General features: G+C 57.0%; 1 protein-coding gene across 1 annotated transcript in view; it reads left to right on the forward strand.

The window, feature by feature from the left end:
- Positions 1-13,811, forward strand: part of SRRM4 (serine/arginine repetitive matrix 4) — a 46,020-nt gene that overhangs the window by 7,101 nt on the left and 25,108 nt on the right. The window lies entirely within an intron of this gene.

Here is a 13,811-nt window from a genome sequence, read left to right on the forward strand (position 1 = left end):
CCCCTTGGGACTCTTTGCTGTTAAGAGAGCGTGGGTTTGGGGTGGGACCTGGGCTCCACCTGCACATGCACGTGAGGTGGACCCCAGGTGCACCTGGGGCGACCCACGGTCCTACCCTGCCCCACCGGAGACCCACACATGGCTCCCAGCCCCGCCGGGTCCTCCTCTGGTCCTGATCCCTGGCAGTGCCAGGTTGTGTGTCACCAGCTGGAAAGCAGGGCTGGGTTTGACGCCCAGATCAGAGCCCTTTGGCATTCCCAGCAGCGGGCAGAGAGAAACGCCAAACCTCGGGAGCCAATTTGCTTTCACAGCACCGCTTGCTGATTTTTGTGGGCGCGTGCAAACATACAGAGGTCACGAGTGCCTGAAATCCGGCAGGAACAGTGGATCTCAGCAGCACAGCATCCGTAACAGGGTTTTGGCGTGGTGTGGATTTGGCACATGCTGGGGGGATGAGTGGGCTGGACCACCACCTCCGGCGGCGTGGCTAAGCACGGTGCCCACGTCTTGGTGCCACCGTTGCCTGGCAAAGGCCACGCAACCCTCCGCGGGATGCTGGGTTCTGCAAAACTGGCTTCTCCATCAGCCACTTGAGCCAAAAGCGCTGACAAACACCGGGAGTTTAAAGATAGCAGGGTTTTTTGCATGCAGCGGGAGCGCTTTCCCTGCCAGTGCAGCGGGGACTGCAGGAAGGGCTTAAAAAAAAAAAAAAAAAGTGGAGGAAAAAAACTCTATTAAAAACTCTATTGGTGTTTCAGGCTGGCTGAGCTGGGTGTCCCAGCCCGTGGCCAAGGCAGGAGGGAGTGAGACTGGGGCTAACTGCTTCGCTGATGGCCCGTTTAACACTTCATGTTTAATTTATGTCTTGTCATTAATGAAAGAAGAAACAGCTGCTGCCGGCCGGCCCCAGCTGGGGCTTTGCGGGGGGCAGAGGCGGCAGTGGGGGTACGGGGGAGCCCATCTCCTCTTCTGCCCCCCAGCAGGTGCCTGGGCAGGCAGCGGGGCCCGGGGCGGCGCGGGCAGGGCCCTGCTGCCTGCGGGGCTGCCTGCTCTCTCCTCCCGGGGCAGGGGAGGCTGCGATGTGCTGGTGCTGGCATGGGCTGCAAAGAGCTTCGTGCTGGCGGGTCCCGGTGCCGGCGTCAGATGCCCGCCTCGTGTGTGCGTGCAGGTGGCTGAAAACGCTCCGAGACCCACGGGCCACGATGAGAAAACAGGTTTTCTCCGCCACTAACACCAAATTCCAGCAGCACATCATGCCGGTGGAACTCGGTGGTACTTTGGCAATGTGCTGGTTGTACTGGATTTACCTCTGTGCCCGCGTGTGCTTGGGAGCGCGTGTCTTGGGGTATGACTGGAAGAGAGCGGGGTAGGAGGCTGTGATTTTAGCTACATTACTGTCAGGATGAAGAATTAGCTATTGCCCAGCAAGAGAAATATTTTTGCTTTAAGAGAGATTTCACAGTTAAAGACCACCTGCTGAATTAATCTGTGGGTCAGCTGGAGCTGCCGTATAACCAACCGCCCGCCAAAGCAGTACATATATGACATCAATGTATAATAGCATGTAAATGTATCATAACTTGTTCTCCGCTGCTCCGTCGACTGCAGCCAGCGCAGCAGCCCTCCTGTGCGGAGCGGGCACGGCCACGGCCATGGCATACCAAGCGCGGGAGGCAGTTAGAGCTTTGGGCTGATTTCCCCCTGAGGCTGGTGGTTCAGCTCTGGGAACCTATTGCCTATAAAGCATTTGCCCTCTTCACATCCTCCCTGCTTTGATCAGAGCACGGCCAGGTTTGTTACGATGGGGAGAAGCAAGACAAGTGGGTTCAGCACGGCTCCTTCCAAGGGATGGGGGTTTTATTCGCCAAAAAACTCCAAGATCAGGAACACATAGGAAAAAAATCCCCAAAGCGACAAAGCAGCCCGATGCCCACGTTTCACCTGCCCCGTCCCTGCTGCGTGGGACGGGCCCCGTGGTTATCTGCCTGCCGCAGCCGCCCACCCCGTCCCCGCCTTTGTCTGCCCATCAGCCACATGTTGGCCGAGTTAATGAAGGACAACGGTGCAGGGCCACCGGAGCGGAGAGGCAGGCGGACAACGCGTGCCGGGGAGAGGGAGGTGCAGGGGGGTCTGGGCGAGCACTGCTGGCGGAGGAGGAACAAAGGCAGCCACTGGTTCCCTGAGACAGGGCCGTTTTGCAGCCCGGCCCGCCGGGGAGCGGTGGAGCACACGGGCTGTCAGCTCGCGTGTGCCCCGTGCCTCCTAATTGAGGATGGCCGTGCTCTCCTGGTGACCTCCTCTGGTCCTGTGTCCCCAGACCCTGGCTGCTCCAGGGGGTCCCTGTGCAGGGCTGAGCTCTGCAGGACACGGGACACGTTGGCTGCATCTTCCTGAGGAGCACAGGGCATCCCCGGGCACAGGGACGCGGTTGCCTGTTCTGTCCGATGGCTGGAGAAGCCCTTGGCACAGTTTTGGACCGGTCCGTGTGCTCTCCCAAACATTTCCCACGTGAGGTTCAGGAGCCAGCGCAGGCGAAGGGCATCCTTTGGATGTTTTGGAGGGGTTTTTTGGGATGTTTTGGAGAGTCCAGACTGGCAGACGCAGCCATTTCGTGCTCCAGGCACGTCTCTGCCCTCGGGCGTGCTGGGCTGTGTGGCTGTGCCTGGTGGCTGGGCCCCCGTCCCTGCCCTCCCCGTGAGCGTGGAGCATCTCAGCATCTGCAGGGACAGAGCTAAAGGCCCAACACCAGCAGCCCGTGCCAGCAGCAGGTTTGGCTCCCGCTATTTGCTGCCTCGTGGCAGTAGTTACTACCCCATTGCCCTCAGGGGCTCCCGAGAAGTGTTTTTTTCCACCCGCAGCCCCAGTTTCCCTGTCCTCATTCCTCCGAGCAGGCTCGGATGCTCAAGGGCAGGTGCTCGGCATGGGAGCTGCCACCGAGGGGACGGGTGGGTTAATTTTGCGGCGGAGGCTCGCGGGCCAAAGAGCTGGCTGCCGGCTCTGCCGGGCTGTGAATGCCACCGAAGGCACGTTCATCCCTGATTAATGGAAACTGAAAAGCGGGATCCTGAGGACCCGCGGCTCCCCCACCCCCTCCCTGCTGCGGGCTGCCGCTGCCAACCCTCGCCCTGCACTGCCACCGGCTTTGTCCTGCGCAGAGCAGAGGACGACGGGTCTCACCTTGCCTTTCTGCAGCAGAAAAGCAGGCAGCGAAGCCTGCGGCCGCAGCCTGCGCCCTGCCTGCAGAGCTGGCGCCGGGACACGGCCGCCGCCCTGCTCCCCCTGCTCCCCCTGCCCACCACATCGGTATTGATTTGACCTGAACTCCCGTTAACGTGCTGTGATTTCTTTCAATTAGGCTTTAAGCGAGGTCTCTGAGGCATCGGATAGAGCCGGCCCCAGCACGGTGCCTGCACCAGGATGGTCCAGAGTGAGATGCTTGGGGATGCTCCTGCATCCCCAACAAGAGCATCCCTCCGTGTCTTATTTTCCCCATGTCCCATGAGGATAATCCCCCGTTAAAGGTTGCTCCTTGTCCCCTCTGCATTTCGTAGCTCTTTCCGTCACTTGGACTGGTGGCTTTGCTACCCCAGCCCACAGGACAGACTTGCCACATCGTTAGCTGATTCACCTTCCTAATTTAGATGAGTGCCAGACCTGCACAGTCCCCCCTGCTCTGTGCGGGAGCAGCCCCGCCGCCAACCAGAGCCAAACCGAACCTGAGCAACCCTCATCTTCCCATCCTGGCAAAGCCGCCTTGCTTTCCCCTTTCTCCTCGGTGGCTGTCACCTCCTCGGGGACGTACTTAGCCGAGTCGGGGCTTGGTGTCACATTGTTTCCGGCAAACTAATGGGCAGAGCGCTTGTTTTCAGAGATTGTATAGAGCAGAAATCCCTGCACTTCATCTCCAGCTGCAATTACCGAAGCCAAGTTGATGCAGTTGATGGTAATAAGATGGTAACACTGTCTGAGTTTGTATTTCATGCTGATTCCAAGGGTCTATAATTTTCATCAGCACCACATGACTTTTTATAGAACAGAAAAATGTGAGAGCAGTTAATGAGCTGTAATTCTGGAGAGCTTCTGCCTTGATTGGGACTAATTATTTTCTTTATAAAAATAATTAACAATCCACACAGCCTATAGAGTGAAAGGCATGTGGCATTAATTAAACCATGTGGTATTTTCAACGCACCTTTATCTCCCCTTTCCCAGCACACCCCGAATAGACGGTGGCATTGCACTGTGGAAAGCCAAGCTGGGCACAAGCTCACATCGGGGCGAGGGCTCGTGCAGGGCGAAAAGGGCAGGTCCTGGGCGAGGGGGCTGCATGCAAATCCCACCTCCGCAGCCTCCCGGCCCTGTGTGTACCGTAAAAATCCTCATTTGAGTCGGAAAGGCTATTTCGGCTAGAATAAGGTGATGGTTTTCATGCATGGGCTGTCCGTGATGGTACGGAGGGGATGCTGGGGATATCTCTGTTTTTCGGCTGAAGAACAGCCACTGGGACCCCAGGGGTCTGCTCCGGGTGCTGTCGCTTGCCGTGGGGCATCGCGATACCCAAAAATTGAGATGATCATTTTGCACAGCTAAGCCCTCGTTCTCCAGCGCTCTGAGATCCTGGGATGAGTCCCAGGTGAACGCGGCCCAGCACTGATAGCGCGCGGGGCTCTGCGTGCTTAGACACACACTTACATAATATATAATTGTTAACAAGACTAATTCCTCTATTTTCCTGGAGGTATTCTGAGAACTAATGAATATATTTGCATAATCTTGACTTTGTTTATGAATAATTCTGGATTATCCAAATGTGAATAACGCCGGGGCTTTGCCGTTCTAGATTGCCTTTCAGCTGAGGATAGCGAAGCATTTTACAAATATTAGTTCAGCCTCACAAATCCCAGCAAGCAATAAAATTATTGTTACACCCAATTAAAGATGGATGTGCCGAAAAGTGAAATCATTCTCTCCAGCCCCTCCTGGTAGGGTCTGCCACGGGGCCCAGGAGCCTGGGGACGTGCCTGTCTCCTCCAAACCTTCCCCTTAGGGAGCAGCAAGGCAATAAATATCCCCTCCTTCCTCTTCGGGGATGATTTAAAACAACGTTCAGAGTTGCAGGGTGCTGTGGATGGTTGGGGACAAGACCTGGGAGCAGAGAGGGAGGTTTCTTTCTGGCTCTGACCCACAAACAGCCCTGGGTGCTGCAGCACTGAGCACCCCAGTGCCCGCTGCGTGGCAGGGACGGCATGGCCATACTAGCCTCTCCCTCCTTGGAGCGCAGTGGGAGGAGGAAAGGACCTGTCTTCCCTCCCAGAAACTCTCCTTAACTTAACCCCCCCTCACCAGTCCTTCCTGGACAGCTGGCAAGACCACCGAGGTGTTTCCCACAGGACCGGGGAGTGTTACGGTGAAGGAAGACTGGAGTCAAACCAAACCCTTCCACCCATGAAGCTGCAATTTGGGAATTTCCCAGCTCAGCTGACACAGGAGACATGATACAGGAGGCAAAGGGGCTCTTCTGGCCATAAAAAGCCCTCGGCAGCGTGTAGCAAGGGGGTTAAAGCCCGCTTGCCACCTCCCTTCCTGGGCTGGGAACGTCATAGGCTCGTCTCTCCAGCAGGAGAAATCTGGTGCTTAATTCCTTTCCGCGGGAACTAATTGCTGCCCACGCGTCCCCACGCGGGGACATCTGCTCCTCGCGGCGTCACTGAGCTGTCCCAACCCCCGTGGCCCTGGCAGGGCGGCCCTGGGCAGCGCGGCAGGATGGATGTTTGGGAGACAAGTCCCAAACCAGGGGGGATATCCAGGGACCCCCATCCCACCAGGCCCCCCAGGTGCGGCAGACCGATTTTTGCTGCCTGGGGCTCCCCGTCCCCAGCTGCCGTTCATGGGTGCCCACGGGGGTCGGCAGGAAATGTTATCCTCAGCAACTCTGATTCTGGCAGAGTGGCACCAGCGCTGCCCTGCGCGGGTGATGCCCCAGACACCTGGCTGGGGACACCCGTTCGGATGCACCCGTGGGTCTGTCCGGGGGGAGGGTGAGCGTTTTTTAATGTCGGAGTTGTTTCAAGCTGAGCCCTTCGGATTGCTGTTCGTGAGCCGCAGGCAGGCATGCGTGCCTGTGTCCCGGCACACGGGGTGGCTCGGGGGTGGTTTATTAACGGCGTGCCCTGACCTGAGCGTCCCTGTCCCCAGCGTGGATGGATGGGGCGGACATCTTCTCCATGCTCTCCCCGTCAACCGGAGCCATTCCCAGGGCAGCTCTGCGGGCAGGCAGCAGCTGGGTGAACAGGTTGGGTTTTTGGAGTATCTGAGCGTTAGGACCTCCCATGTGTTTTCCCCTCTTCTTCCAGTGTCAATTCAAAAAAAGCAAATTAAGGGAGAGGAGGAAAAAGCTTTATGTGAGCGGCAAAGGGAGCTTTCCTGCTCCAAGTGGATCTTCTCCAGCCGTCTTCTCCTTGCCGCCTCCAACGTGCCTTATTACTAATTCATTTTTAAAGTGATCTCTCAGCGCTCCCAGGAGCTCCTGGTAACTGTGTGCTTGCAATCCCCTATTTGATTAAAATTTAATGAGCTGTGTTATTGGCAAATACACTATTTCACTGCTGTTCGCCATGCCAAACAGTATGGGGTTTTGGACAAAGGAAGGAATCGGCGCATCGCAGGGAGCACCCGTAATGACCGAGCACCGCGGATGTGGCACCGGCCCTGCCATCGCTTGGCAGCACCCAGGGTGCAGCACCTCATTCAAGAGCGAGCCCAGGCCCGCCGGGAGGATAGCGATCTCCAAAGATCCCGGATTAACCTGTGCGAGGGACTGGAATCTTGTGTGCAAGCACGGCCCCATCCACGGCAGCCAGCACCGAAGCAAGGCACCGCGGCGGGGGGCTTGGCTTGAACCCGGGGTGCTGCGGTGGCACAGGGGACACTGCGGCACTGTGCAGCCCGTTGGGCGTGAAGGTGCTCTCCAGCCTGACCACATTGCAGATAGTGGCAAAGCGTTTCTTTTCTGGGACATCCTTCAGTTTGGTTTTTTGTTAAAACCCTCCTAAAAGGTTAAGCATCATCTCTCAGTGCTCCTCGGCTTCCTGCTCCCAGTGTTGTGTTGGGAAGTGCCCAACCACAGCCACTGGGCTCCCCTATGTTGCCCTCATGGGCGAGCAATTAATGAGAAATTTGAGCTTAGATCCAGGCTTCTCCTAACCGCAAGCTCTACGAGGGCTGCTTAGGGTTGCCCCCATGCCTGGCCGTCAGCTCTGCCCCCTTCACCGGGCAGCGGCTGCCCCCATGGCTGCTTCGGGCTGCCTGGGGGATGATGGCAGGGATGGGGTCTGGGGGTGCAGTGCGTGGCTGGCTGGGAGCAGAGTGGCTGTGGGGCTGTGGCAGGGTTTAGTGTAAGCTTTCGGCCCCAGTCCCTCCTCAGACCAGTTCCTGCCGTGCCAGGGTCACTCAGGAGCCTGGAGTCCCCCAAAACATGGGTCGGGGCTGTGCAGGATTGCTGCGCTGCAGCTCAGGGTAACGTCTGTGCTTTCGGCTCTGTTTGCAGGCACCAGGCAGAAGCCGAGGCTCCTTTCCTATTCCCCGATTGAGGGGAAAACTGGCTCCTTTACAGGCATGGGAACCTGCAGGGTATTTGTCTAAGGAGGAGGATTTGAGGATAGGAAAGGCACAGGATTGTCCCCTCGAGAGCAAGCCCGGCCCGGCAGCGTGCAGGTGCTGACGGGCACAAAGCACCACAGGGACCTCTGAGCCGGCAGCGTGGGAGGCACAAGATGCCGTAGACATTGCTCGAATCGGGGCAGCGGTCCAGGTTTCCTTTACAAATGATACGACCGTGTGCCATGTTCCTCGGGTTTATCTCTGCTGTCGCTGGCAGGCAGTCGGCGGAGCCATCCGGGATTGCTGGCAGCGAGGGAAGGTGACGCCAAGCCCTGCAAGGCGGCCGGGTGCTCGGGAGGGAAGAGGGTCAGGAAGCGTCCCTAGGGAGAAGGAGACCCAGCCGTGGGGAGCAGGGAGAGGCTGTGCTCGCCCTCGTGCCTGACCCTACCTAAGACGGTCCACGGGAGCATCGTTTTCCCCCGTGGAGTTTTATCCCCGCCAGGGCCGGCCGTCCCGTGCTGCGCAGCAGGAGCCGCCGCCGCCAGCTGGTGCCCAGGACAGAGCCGTCCCCACGGGCTGTGACCGCACAATATCCCCCGAAGCATCTGGCACTGACCCTGCGCCGCTACCAGGGCCTCTTCCAGCAGGGAAGCTCCTCTGTTCTGATTCAACCATGCATAGCAAATCCACTGCTGGAAAATAAAGAGCCAAGCTGCTTTTTTGGCCCGGGATGTGCTCAGAGCGGTCGTTAAACCTTTCTGGAGTCCAAGAAGCAAAAGGAGCCACTGCCGCATCCGGGCTTGCAGCAGGACGCAGGGTGCCTGGGAGCAGGAGGGGGAGGCAAGTCACGGCTGGCAAAAATTGGATGAAAAATGTATATTACGGAATTGTATTTCTCTTCTGTGTTTAAACTGCCTCAAGAAAACCACGCGCTTTTCTGCAGCTGGTGCCTCTGCTGATGCACGGAAAAAATAGCGGGGAGAAGATTAAAATTGAACTGGCTTGGAGTCTGTGTAATCAGGGAAAATATCTCAGTGATTTGCTATTATAATTTTCAATAACGAACTGCAGGGCTCCTGCCGCACTAATAATAACGGTTTGAATGAGGTGGGGAAAGAACCTGCCGTGGGGTGTTTGTGTGTGTGTGTTTGTGGGGAGCACTTACAACTTTCCCCATCTCCTAATTTTGAAGAGGTATTTTTAGTGCATATTTCAAAGAGCTTTACGTAAGCACATCTCCTGGAGTTTTTGCTTGAAATGTCTTTACAACCTTCTTTTCTGTCCCCTCCCTCTCCGGGGACAAAGGAACGGTTCAACCATTTTCTTTTTCAATCAGATGAGCAAAGCCAGAGAGCGAAGGAGAAAATAAAAGGGTCATTTTGCTAGCGCTAAAAGGCTTCTCGGCCCAAAGTGGTGGATTTTAGAAACACTGTGAGCAGCTCAGCCCACCCTTGCCGGGGCCAAGAGCCCAGGGCAGAGGCGCATCGGAGATAGCCATGGCAGAGAGCCACGGGGATGCGGGAGACTGGGGACCCCAGCCCGCTGCCTGCCCCGTCCTGCGCAGCCAAAACCTCCAGGTGAGCAAAGGAGAGGAAAGATAAGATATTCAATCATGTGTCCATGCACTTTTTGCACCTTACTCAGGAGGAGCGGCAAGAGCATCCCTGGTGCGAGCGGCTGTGGGCGCAGGAGTTTCTCCCGCTTCCCCTCGGGGCAGTGAGCCTACCGTGTCCTCTCACAGGCTGAAGTTCCCAGTCCTCAGGCAAGGCATCCATCGTTGGTTTAATGCCAGTGAAACATTCACAACTAATAGGCTCATCAGAGTTGCTTTAACCTTTTTTGGTTTTGGGGCTCCGGTTGGCTGGAGCCGCTCCTACCTTTTCACCAGGGGCTGTAGAGATGATGGGAACGTGGAGCCAGCCAGGGCTGAAAAGGGCAAGGTAGTAAAGTTTCCGTATTGGCTTTCCAAATACTCTGTCCTGAGCTTGGAAATGCTGTCAGTGCAGGTCTGCCAAGAGCAGTCAGTGCTCGGGGTCTCCAACGTGCTCACGCGTGCAGCCAGGTACCCTGCAGCACCACGCTCCCGCTCGGGCCGTGCATCCAGCAGCCAACCCAGCTGTGTGTGCAAAGTAAATTAAATGATAAAAATAAAAGGCACGGTTAGCCCCAGTGTGCTTATGCTGCTGCTTGCAAAGCAGCTGGGACGGGCAGAGGAGCTGTGGCCAGGCCACGGAGGGCTGGGACTGCTGGAGCCCATCCTGCGGAGGCAGGGGACGATGCTGCTGAGGTTGGAGAGGTGGCCTGGTGGCAGGGTCCGGCAGCTGAAAGGTCACTAGGAAGGAAATTTTCCTGCTTATCTCTCCTCTTGAGATGAGGAGCTGAGTTACTGCAGGGGAAAAGGATGATTGATGAAAGCTTTGTGGCAGGAGACTGCTGCAGGGCCGGGGGAGAGGAGCTCGGCTGGGACGCGGGAGCCTGCAGGCAGGGGAGGGCAGCTGCCCGGACCCGGCAGCACTGAGATGCCAGCACGCGGGGATTTCAAGCGCACACCAAACCCGCACCGACTGCATGTCACTGCGGGGCCGGAGGGGACGGGTGTCACCGGGCTCAGCTCCCGGTGAAGCATGCGTCACCAAGTGCCACATTTCATGGCCCGATGAGATGGCACTTGGCCATGGCACCGAGCGTGGTGGCCCGGGATGGAGGAACGGGGATGGGCTGTGAGTTAGCTCTGCTCCCTGAGGCAGCAAACACCCTGCGCCTTTGCCCCGTCCTCTGTGAAGGGTGCCCGGATCTGCCCATGGGCAGGAAGGGCAGTGCAATCCCAGGAGGGCTAACGGGGCGGGGGGGCGAAATATTTCCTCGTAGCTGGGCGGGTTCAAGCCCCCAGGACGCCTCAACACCGCAGCCCTGCCCCAGGGCCAAGGCTCACCCGTGGGGCTCACCCACGGCTCTGGAGGCCACAGCACGTCTTTAACAACTTCCCTGCACAAACTCCGTGAAGGGTCTTTGCCGAGCCCAGCGTATCTCCCAGGTCTTGCAAATGACCTCTCCGGTCTTGCATTTTCCTTGGCCTCTGCAGAGCCGTGGCCTCATCCTGCCATCCGTGTGCACGGCCACCTCGGGCCCCCGTAAGATCCCTGGCGCAAAAGCCTTCTGCCGAGCCCATCAGTGACTTTCTACTTTTCCCCAGCAAAGAGTGATGTCCAGTCCCAAAGGGAGCCGGTGCAGAGCGTGGGGGCCACAGCGTGGTTAGCTGGCCTCAGCAGTATCCCCATAAACTGGGGGTGACACGCCAGCCCCCCAGAGAAGGCAGGCAGGATGGGGTGGCATTGGGTGACAGGGCTCTGTGGGATGCTGCTGGCAGCGGGGAGCCCGGTGGGATTTGGAAATGTGATGTGCCTTTGGGAAAGGCTGGTGGGAAGCATATCGGGCAGTTTGTAAAAATAAAGAGGGACCCCCACCCCGCAGCGGGGCTGCCATCACCTGTCCCGTCCTCCTCCAAACAGCCACCGTGTTTTACAGTGGTTTCACCCCGCTTCGAATCAGGAATATTCGGGTTCTTTCCTAACAGTGATCTTTTCTGCACCATTTCTATTAGGGTAGCAACAGATCGTTTCCCTCTGCTGTCAACACATTCTGTCAGAGAGGGAAAACACGGGAGAGCCTAAAGCTGATACCAAAATGCAAGGTGGGCTGGCTGGGTTGTGACAAGTGGTGAAAGGCTGGGGCTGGTGGGAGAGGCGAGAGCTCTGCGTGCCCGCTGCTTCCCTCCCAGCCGCTGAAAAGCTGGCAAAAATCACCATGAGCCCCAAAAAGCCCCTCTTGGACTGCTGCAAAGGGAAGGGACAAGGCGAGCTGGCTGCAGAGGGAGGTTGCCCAGGGTGTGTTTTGTGCTGAGCTGGTGGCAGGCAGCCTGGCGGGTGCCCTGCTGCCTGGGGTCTCCCGTCAGGAGCAGGGATGCTGCTTTTGGGCAGGCCTGATGGATAGGCTGGATTTCTGCATGTGAGAAAGAAAGAAAAAAACATAAATGAGTGCAAGCAATTGTCTAATGGAAATAGAGAAACTTGGAGAGCAGGCAGGACGGGTAGGCCGCTGCCTTGTCATGGCCCGGCTGCCCACGGCCAGGAGCGCGTCCTTAGGGACAAACGTGCGACCCGTACATCGACAGAGAGGCTGCGGTCCTCGCTCCAAGGGCAGAGTAGTGTTGGATGCCCAGAGTAGCGGATGCCCAGACAAACCCTGGGCATCTTTTCTGCCTCTCCTTCCTCCTGCCTGCTCCAGCACGCGTCTCTGCGGGCAGCACGTCCCCAGTGCTGAGCGAGCCCCGTACTTCCAGCTGCATCGCCCCGAGCGTCCTCACTGCCCTCCCGGGGCCGGCTCCAGCAAAGCACCCGCAGAGGCTTTCTCCTTTCTGCTGCAGGCAGGGACTGGCAGGGGAAGGTGTGACAATCTTCTCCTTTGAGGCCACAGTAATCGTTCACACCAAACTGCAAGCACTTTTATATCAGTCATGAGAGACACGAAAGACACAAAAGACGGCAAAAAATATATGTTTTTACGTATGTATTCAATCAATGACTATGGAGCTTAACGCAAGGGGATTACCATCCAGTTCAGGGCGTCAGTGACTCTCGGCATTCATCAGAGGAGAACATTTGGCTGACTGGAAGCCAGCCTTTGATGGGACTGGAGAATAGTTATTTCCATCAATAATTACTTCCAAGCCCAGAAGAAATGGTTCCTAGTGCGTTGTAGGACAGGAGTCCTTGGTTGCCTCAAGGCCAATATGTTTTAGCCCCAGGACCTGAAAATCTCATTAGTGGGAGCGGGGGCCGGGGTGAGAGGGACGTCGCCCGCCATGCCCCGGGTCCCTCCTGCAAGGCAGCAGTGCCCCAGCGTGCTGCCAGCCCGGGGAGGAACCCTCCCACCTCTGCTGCTGGAGCTGATCCAGCCCAGCCTTTGCACAGGTCATTAATTTGGGGACATTTTTAATGTGTCCTAATGATTGAGCCTCAGAAGACTGTTCTTAAAAGGGGTTCGGGAAAGACCACAACCTAATTAGCTTGCACAAAGAAAGCAATTAACCATGTAGCTTCCCGGATGGTTAAAAATAACATAGATGTTGGGAAGCGACTGGGAGATTTATAACAAGCAGAGTAATAGATTTTTAAAGCCAGAGGGACCATCGGCTCAGCCAGTGTCACCTCTGGCACATCCTGGGCCAGAAATATTTCACCCGGCTTCCCCCCGTTGACCCCTGTCACTTGTACTTGGCTGATGCACATCCTTAAATGTTCAGGGATTACAAAATAGGCTCCAACAAACAGCCAGCTATTAGAGAAAGTGGGGGTTTGTTGAGAGAGGAAACACAGGTGGAAAGAGAGGGGTGACCCTTCTTCTGCAGGTGCTCCTGAGCCAACTCCAGCCCCAAAAAGTGTTGCTCATGGCTGGGGCAGGCAGCAGGATGTTCCCTGGGGCATGCAAGCCTCTGGCCATGCCTAACCGGGGCTAACGTGCCATTTTAGCATCACACTGCTCTTTAACCACCCTCTTGGTCCCGTTTAACCCCTCAGATGTGCAGCCTGCACCTGGCCCTGGCCCTTTGCTCCTGACTCCACAGCCTACGCGTGTTGGTTGTGACAATCTCCGCAGCCAAAGCACCCTCCCGGCACCCCTGAGCCGTTGTGGCTGCAGGGCTGGCAGGGGGACATCCCAGGGGGACACCCCAGCCTCCCCCTGCTCCAGAGTGGGGGTCCACGTGGCCCGGGGGCTTCGGTGGGCTGCTTTCTGAAGGGAGGAGGTAGGTTGGGTGGCAGACGGCAGTGGGACCTTGGAGAGCTGGCCTGGGGATGGCTAAACCCCAAAGCAGCACCTACAGCCCATTTTTGAGATTGGCTTCAAAATGATAATGGGAAGAAATGGGGACACTTCCTCTGCCAGCTGAGCCCAGCCCACCATGGGTACCACCCCACAGCCAGGTCAGGCTTGGACATGCTGGTGTTTGCTTTATTTATTCGAATAATACTCTGGATGACACCAAAAACATAGCGTTCTTGGTGCCCCTGCCAGGTGTGGTTTATGGCTTTCCATTAATCCTTCTGTTCTTTGAAACAACCACCTGCAGGGCCTGGAAACCTATTTACTTTCCTCCCAAGCATCTGAGCTCAGGCTTCTTTGGGTTTGTTTGCTCCATTTAGCTTCTTTTCTCC

This window comes from Mycteria americana, chromosome 13, assembly GCF_035582795.1.
Source record: "Mycteria americana isolate JAX WOST 10 ecotype Jacksonville Zoo and Gardens chromosome 13, USCA_MyAme_1.0, whole genome shotgun sequence".
NCBI classification, from domain to species: Eukaryota; Metazoa; Chordata; class Aves; order Ciconiiformes; family Ciconiidae; genus Mycteria; species Mycteria americana.